The sequence below is a fragment of the Apostichopus japonicus genome, chromosome 2, assembly GCF_037975245.1.
Source record: "Apostichopus japonicus isolate 1M-3 chromosome 2, ASM3797524v1, whole genome shotgun sequence".
In the NCBI taxonomy this organism is placed as follows: Eukaryota; Metazoa; Echinodermata; class Holothuroidea; order Aspidochirotida; family Stichopodidae; genus Apostichopus; species Apostichopus japonicus.
The window spans coordinates 18,143,750-18,151,611 of record NC_092562.1 but is presented as its reverse complement, the minus strand read 5'-3'; the positions used below and the strand labels follow the sequence as shown (position 1 = coordinate 18,151,611).

General features: G+C 38.6%; 1 protein-coding gene across 38 annotated transcripts in view; it reads left to right on the top strand.

Annotated features, from left to right (window-relative positions):
• LOC139980716 (signal recognition particle subunit SRP68-like) overlaps nucleotides 1-7,862 on the top strand; it is a 53,211-nt gene that overhangs the window by 31,219 nt on the left and 14,130 nt on the right. For 18 of the 38 annotated variants that reach the window (XR_011797658.1, XR_011797702.1, XR_011797691.1 and 15 more), the window contains 2 exons: nucleotides 749-859; nucleotides 1,704-1,796. The exons of 1 other annotated variant lie outside the window; for it this stretch is intronic. The gene's annotated coding sequence lies outside the window, so the exon portion shown is untranslated. Of the gene's footprint in view, nucleotides 1-748; nucleotides 860-1,703; nucleotides 1,797-7,352; nucleotides 7,653-7,799; nucleotides 7,819-7,862 lie in introns of those variants that run through there. 19 more of the 38 variants (XR_011797671.1, XR_011797666.1, XR_011797675.1 and 16 more) reach the window with 19 other exon arrangements.

Here is a 7,862-nt window from a genome sequence, read left to right as displayed (position 1 = left end):
CGTGCTTTGTGATATTTTGTATTTTACTATCTAAGCGGAGCGCCACCATCGGTTGGCACGCAGCGTACAAGAAAATTTCTGGTTTTGATAGCCTCCAGATCACCGAAAATGGCACTTCTCAGGCTTGAAAATGACCAACCAGATGAACACTTTTGCCTGAGAACCAAGTTTTTTCCAAATAGTTGTTTTTTTTCATCCATTACCTATTTTAAGATTGACACCAGTCACACATCATGTTGGACCTCATTGCATCTCCTGTGGATCATTGCTTTTGTAGGTAATACTACGTAACGGCCCACAATATCCGTCAGCCCCACTTTTCAAGGTTTCAAAGCCCATTATTTGTTCAGAATTTGAATAAACAAATTCACTTCAAACATGCCTATAATGTTGCACAAAATATCATCTATGGACAACCAATATAGAAAAAAAACCTTCAACCCCTAACAGACCGGTCAAAATTGCACGAGTAGAGGGAAGTATGATGAAGAATGTTGGTCAGGGAATTTTCGAAAATTCAGACACAGTTAATTTATTGGTGAACAAATATTAAAACCTCTTATAACAGCTACTATAAAACTTTGATATCATAAAATAAAATACAAAAAAAAAATCGAGGGGGGGCCGTCTCCCCCTTTGCCCCCTGGCTACGCTCCTGCGGTTAGAAATCTTGTAGGAAACAGGCCAAATGGAAACCCAGTGATTATGCGTCATCCACAACTCTTCTCTCTGGTTACATTTTTCACAGTGGGTAGGTGACAAGGACCCCAAGAGTGGTGATGCAGTCGCTATCACCGATCCACAACAGTTTGCAAGACAGGGACAAGATCATAAGGAGTACAAGAAGAAGGTTTAAACTGTACGTTGATGACGTTATACACTGTAATTTCTAATTGATTGTTTTATTTTTGTTATTTGTCACCACTTTCTCCTTCCTCTCACTTCTTTCCCATTTTTTCGCCTTTCCCCTAATTCGGTCTTCCGAGGAGTGAATGATGTATCTGGTATGTTATAGAAAAAGTGGTAAAAAAAAAAGAGATAATGTAAAAATGTATCAGTGGGTGTTGCCCTGGATTCGTTGAAGCGGACTCCCCACGTAGGTAGGGTTCTCCCCTTGTAGGGAGCGGACTCCCCATTTAGGGAGCCATTTCCACATGTAGGGAGGGTTCACCCAAGAAAGTTTTTTAAGTTGTGCTATTTACTACTTTTGTATTTTTATGGTAGGTTGAAGCGGATGGGTGTATATTTCCTCACGCCCCCGACCCCCTTCCCACCCAGGATCATTTTACACACAGCAGACCCTTGGCAAGCCTCAAAAATTTGCTGTGAGAACTTTAAACATTCTTAAATCTCTCCTCCTTAGTATCACTATTCAATGTCCTCTTAGTGTTATGTTATGTGTCTTCTTAGTGCTATGTTATGTGTTCTGTCATTCTGACATCTTTGATAGATGTCCCAAAGAGTGTCTGCCGGTGAACTTTCCGTAACCATATTACCCAGAAATGAAAAATTGATGAGGTCACACCTGCATCCAACAGAACGAGGCATTTAGCACTCATGCCACATGCTCCTTGCAGCTGGTGCCAGGACCGCGGTGGCAAAAGGCATGAATTTTTAATGCCTCATCCTTAATGGCAGAGAGACTATGAATAGAAGTGTTATAATGTTACCAACAAGGATGTTGTCTACTCTTTGAATTTCAGATTAGGCAAAAGCGTTTTGGGGATAAGACGCACCCTGGACCCATCTCTGAAGTTCTGGCAGGTATAACTTATGGAGATGCTTGCAGAACACAGGTGCGTTGGAATTTTCCTTGTCTCTGGCCCCCTCTACCTTCCATTCTTCTCCCCACCCCCTCTGCATTTATCTATTAAGTCCACATTCTTAAAGGATATCTCTTGTTTTAGATTATGAAGAGCAGAGCCACCCACCTATTTCTGTTTATAGATTGTTTATGATTTGCATACTAGTATAAAGTATACCGACTAAGTTCGGTAGTATGTCAGCTGATAAGGCTTTTTGTTTCATGGACAAGACCGTAATAAGTTGGTGTAGGGTTACACAGCAGTTGTACGGGTATGCTACTGTAGACAAGGACAGAATAAAGCGCCCTCGCTACCTGTTGTGTTCTAACGTGTCTCATGCCAGCACAATAGTGTCCTGTTTCATTTAAGCTTTACACTGGTTCGAGAGTAAACCACCTGTATCAGCCTGATGACCCTCTAGTAATATTGTAAACATTGATCAAGATCTAATAATATGGTAAAGTTTGATCAAGGTACCAGTTTACTTAAGAATAGAAAGTCTTTTTTTTTCTGTCTGTAGTTAGGTAATAGCTTGGCTGGCCTATCCCCCAATCCCAACAATTATTTTTATGTTATTTGATTAAGCATTATCTTGACCGCATCTACCAATGGGCTGCCAAAAACTTAAGTATCCTTGCTTAGAAAAATTGTAAAAATCTTCATCATTAATCCAAAACAAACACTAAGTAATAGAAAGAGAGAAAATAAAAGGGAGGGGGGGGGGGGCAATTTTGTTATATCAATGTGCCTGGTGTGACAGTCGTTAGGATACGATTCATGTGTACTTATTAAAGTGTGGTGAAAATGACGGATGGTCTCGACATTCCTTCCATTAGGTTCTATGTAAGTAATATCAGTGAATGTACCACAAGAAAGTACATGAGCTACGGGGAAAAGTTGAGATATTAGCCACTCCCCCCTCCTCCCCCACCCCACTCCACCCAGTAAAATGTGTGGGTAAATTGACACTGAAGCTAGTACTTGGACATGCCACTGGAGTTGCACTTCATGTTAAAATCAATAGGTTGAACAAACTTCCATTGATAAGATCGAATTAATTGATCAATCTCAACTTACTAAAGCCAGCTTACTCGGAAACAAATATCTTTCAGTTATGGCTTGTTTTGATATTCTTCATTAATGATTACACAAAGTGATTTGTTTTAAGTGTAGAAATCATGTCACCTTTTATGTGAGTCATAAATCAATGCTTTGCTTTACTTTTGTTGGTGAACTCGGTTTGATCAGTGCTGTTCTACCCAACCTCTACCCCCCACCTATTCCCACCCCCCAAATTGCAGTTGTTTTCGGATTGGTTTGACTAGACTCACATGTTTGAAAGACTTGCCTGCAGCTTTTGTTTACTTTTCAATTGAGTGTTTTGTTTTGAAATTATTTTTGAAGTGATATTGTTTTCGTAAGCTTCACTTTCACCCTTTTTTTGCATGAAAAAATGTTTTTATGGTAATGTGTGTATCTTTGCTGAACATCAGAAAGAAAAAAAATACAAGAAGATAATTTCATAATGAAACTATAGTTTAGAGAATTAATACCCAGGAGATTCTCAAAGAATATTATTTTAGATTTGCCAGATTTTCTGAAAACATCGGTTCTGATCCTGCCAGACTCTATGTTTATTGTTCAGTTAAAGTAGCATTCAGCTTGAAAAATCTCAATAAAAAACCAAACCATGTATTCCAATAAAATACGAACATAATTGATGTTCAAATGATAGAAATTACACAAAGAGGAAGTTTTAACCTCCGACTATGTCCATATTAGCTGTTAGCGTTAGTTTCTTTACCATGTTTTTACTGTTTCTAGCTTTAGCGTTTGGCTAACAAACAGTTTAAAAAAAAAAATGGGGAAAAAAGTGCTCCTTTAATCTAAATTGCCTGCATGGAATATAGCTCCACTTTTACAAAACAAGAACAATAGCGCATCTTGGGAATAAAAGCAACTGAAATATCATCATTTTGTCACGGTGGATTTATATTGCAGACTTGAGGTTTCCGTATTATCTATGAGGACATTATTAGAACAAACATCAGTAGCAACTGAAGTTCTCTCTCACCCTGTTTACTTCATCCATTTTCATTTTTCTTGGTGGTGAAGGGTGATGGGTGTGGGGAAGTGGGGGGGTTAAATGCCACCCTGAATATTTAAAATATGCAAAATTCTTAAAACCACAGAAAGATCAAATGTAAGAGAGGATTAAGATGTCTTACTTTACTTTTCATATAGCAGAAGGGACAGAGGTGATCAGGCTAATTAGCCATGTGAAGTTGCACCTCTTTGGGCGTGGGTTGGAGGGGGAGAAATACACCAAGGGTTTCGTACAGAAATATTGCATAATATTGCCTTCACCTGGTGGTAATTAGAATTGAATGAAAAGTGTAGTATGTTAAATGCTACTTCACAAAATTGATTGATCTTTTAGCTTTCAATTCAGGCTTCGTCTCTGAAATGCTCTCTCAACCGAATCTCCATTCAGTGATAAAAGGACATCTGGATTCAACTTTAAGTCTCTGCTTGTTTGTTTGTTTCTGTCCTCTCTAAATATGAAAGTCTCAATATCTGTCCCATCCATGTTTTGCCATGCCAAGCATCATATATTTACGGACTAATTGCACCCATTTCGACGGTGCTGAAGTAAAACTCATTAAAGTGTTTTTAGGGAACTATCCAGTAGCTACTTGACCCGACTGTCAACTTATTTTCTATGGTTTCAATTTTTTCTTTAAATCCATTGGGATATGGGTATTTTGAGTTTTTCATATGACGTAAACACAAACAAAAATGTTGGTCATGAATAGCACACAGCTCCTCTGTTTTTACTTACATTTCAAAACTGAGTAAATTGGTTGGTTTTATAACTTGCCTCGTAGTTGTGTTCTGATGAATATCCTTCATTGTTTGTACTTACTTTCATGTGATATTTAGGTATAAAGCCCCATTATGCCTTCCATTATAAACATGAACAAACTGTTCCCTAACCCTATTTTGGTACCATTGTGTAGTTAATAAGCAGACAATCTTGTAGGTGCATTGTTTGCCAAATATTTTGGCTGAATCTCAGAGAACGAGCGAGAATAGAAACCTCCAAAACATTATTATTCAGACCGTCCAGATGGAATGCATAGTGAGACTTTAACATCAAAGGACAAGATGTACAGTGACCTTTGAGTTAATGTTATATATTCTTTGATGGTATGATATTCCTTTTATTACCCTTATATTTCTTACATCATGGTGAAGCGTGTAAAACCTACCTTTATAATCCCCACCGGTTTCATACACAGTGTATCAAAGACTGGAACAGTATGAACTATCTTTTTAACTGTTTCCATTCATTTAGAAGATAGTACAGTATTCAAATGGTGGCCTTTACTGTAGAGTTGTTTACTCTGTTGTTCACTCTGATAGTTGAGTATAATTAAGTTACATAATATATGCTGCAAGACACTTGGGGCGATATTTTATGAAGGAAGTACGTTCCTTTGTAGCTACTTGTTCTGTTTGCTATATGATCTAACTGTTAACAATGAATTATTTGACAACCTGTAGGCTTTATTTTCACACTCAAATGAGTAATTATTAATGATTACCCACATTGTTGATTATTATAGATGTGATTGAACACACAATATCACAACCTAATTAAAAGGCTTGTATTAGTATACATCTCTCTCCAGAGGCTCCAGTTCACTGTACTTTCATCAAGGGATGTCATTTTCTTATCATGTTTTCAGTTTTAGTACTTTTATCTTTTATGTGACTGTTTAATTATAATTCAATTATGGTGTGTATGTATGCTGTTGATAAATAAAAAGGATTCCAGCTTCCACGGAGTGGTAAAATAAATGGCTGTCCTTTGAGTTTCTTATAAAGCTAAGATTTATATCAGAGCTGTAACATTATGTAAATGTGGTTTTCTGTTTCTTAATCTTGGCGTCCAATTGTACTACACATCCAACAGGTGCAGATACCCCCTCCCCCCACTCCAAAGATAAGAATGGGGTTACACAGCCCTTGTAATAATAATAATGAGCAGTTATTTTTACAAAGCTTAACCAAACACAAATGTGGGAGAAGCCCGCACAGGCGTATGGATCACAACTTACACTACGGGTGGCTTCCAATTCAACATTTTATATAAAATTTAGAAACTCATTTCAGATGGGAAAACTGTAGACTGCTCTTGGATGATAAACCCACCTTACATAGAACCTCCTGATTGCCAAACCTCATTGCTTCATATGCCATTGCCTTTATCCACTCGATCACAGCACCAGTGGATCATCCTAGATGAAACCTGGCAGAGGGAGGTGGGCGGCACCTAAGATACAGTTACAGCAACTGAAGTAGATAACTATTGATTCTATTAAAATATAGCAAACCTCTACTTTACCCAACCTCTACTTCAAGACATGCATAATTAGGAACAGCTGCTCTAGAACTCTGCACAAAAAGGTAAGACTGTACTTTAAGAACAAAACCTCTACATGGATCACAGAAACAGTGAATTTCATTTAATACCTTCATTTATATTGGAGAATGGGTTAAAAATTCAGACAATTTATCTAAAAAATCCCAAATGTGACATTTTATCACAAAATTCAAGCAGTTTTTGCCAAAATTTGTTGTATCTGAAAATGTTCATGCAGCTAGCTAAACAATTTTAGGCGCACATTTTTATGTCAAGATTCGCCCCAAGAGTCCCCCTCAAAAAGTGTAAATTATTATCTTTAGAATGTCTGTCCCATGGATACGCCAGACCTACACCCTCGCCCCCCCCCCCCGGGTTGATCATGCATGACGGTAGGCCTACTGTCCTGCCTAGGCCTAATGCCAGACCAACCCATTCGGGTAATGATATATTGGTCATTAAAACAACTGATGGTGGATGCTCACAAGAAATACGACGGCGTCTCGCCATGGCTAGATCATCTGCTATAAACCTCACTGACATCTGGAAAGACAGAGGGATCTCAAGGAGCACCAAGATCCATATAATGAATGCTTTGGTCTTTCCAATCGCTACATATGGGTCTGAGACGAAGGCTTTGGGAGCAGTAGACAGAAAGAAAATCCATGCTTTTGAAATGTGGTGTTGGAGGAGGATGCTGAGGATATCATGGAAGGAACGTAAGTCAAATGATTTTGTCAAGAACCAAATTGGAGCGAAGGTTACCTTATGTCAGAAGATAGATAAGAAGAAGCTGCAGTATTTTGGACACATTTCTAGGAGAGAAGGTGACAACTTGGAGAAGATCATTACCCAAGGTCATGCTGAGGGTCAACGAAAACGTGGTAGGCCAAAAGTTCGATGGGCTGACGGGATAAAAGAGATCACCGGCATGAACATCTGCGCAGCTCACCGATTTGCCCAGGATAGAAGTGGTTGGAACGTCATCATCAATAGGGTCACAAAGGGTCAGTCATGACTCATAGGACAACGACGACGAAAACAACTTTTCTGACGAAATGTAATGATTGCAAATGGATATGCATCTAGCATGTCATTGCTAGTTTATTTTTTTTTTCAATTAATACGTTGATATATTATGCGGTGTTTTCCCACATGGCTTGCCATAGACGCACACGGTCGTGGTCAAAGGTTAAGCAACGGAGCGCGAATTATGATCTGTACATTTCTATGGATCTGTATATAAAGCTCACGAAAGGTTACACGAGCAGTGCAGTTCGCTTCCTGGCAGCCGTTGGCTAACAATTCATACGTAATTGTAATTTGTAGCCTATTCTGTATGGGGGGTAACTGCCAAAGAATGTGAATGGCAGATATATTCGCCAGCTCGAAGGTTGTGTATTAGGTTTGTGGAGCAAGTTAGTACTTCACATTGTTTGAGTCAGCGAGCGTGAGAAATTACGCTAGCCTATCATATAATAGTATCGCTTAGGCCTAACGATAGGCTAGCTCAAGTAGGCACTGGCGTCTATACTAGTTGGAATGCTAATCTAGGCCTAATATGATATTCACTAGACAATTAACGTAAGTAAAGTAAGTCACTTTATATCTTCCGACAAAATACTAGA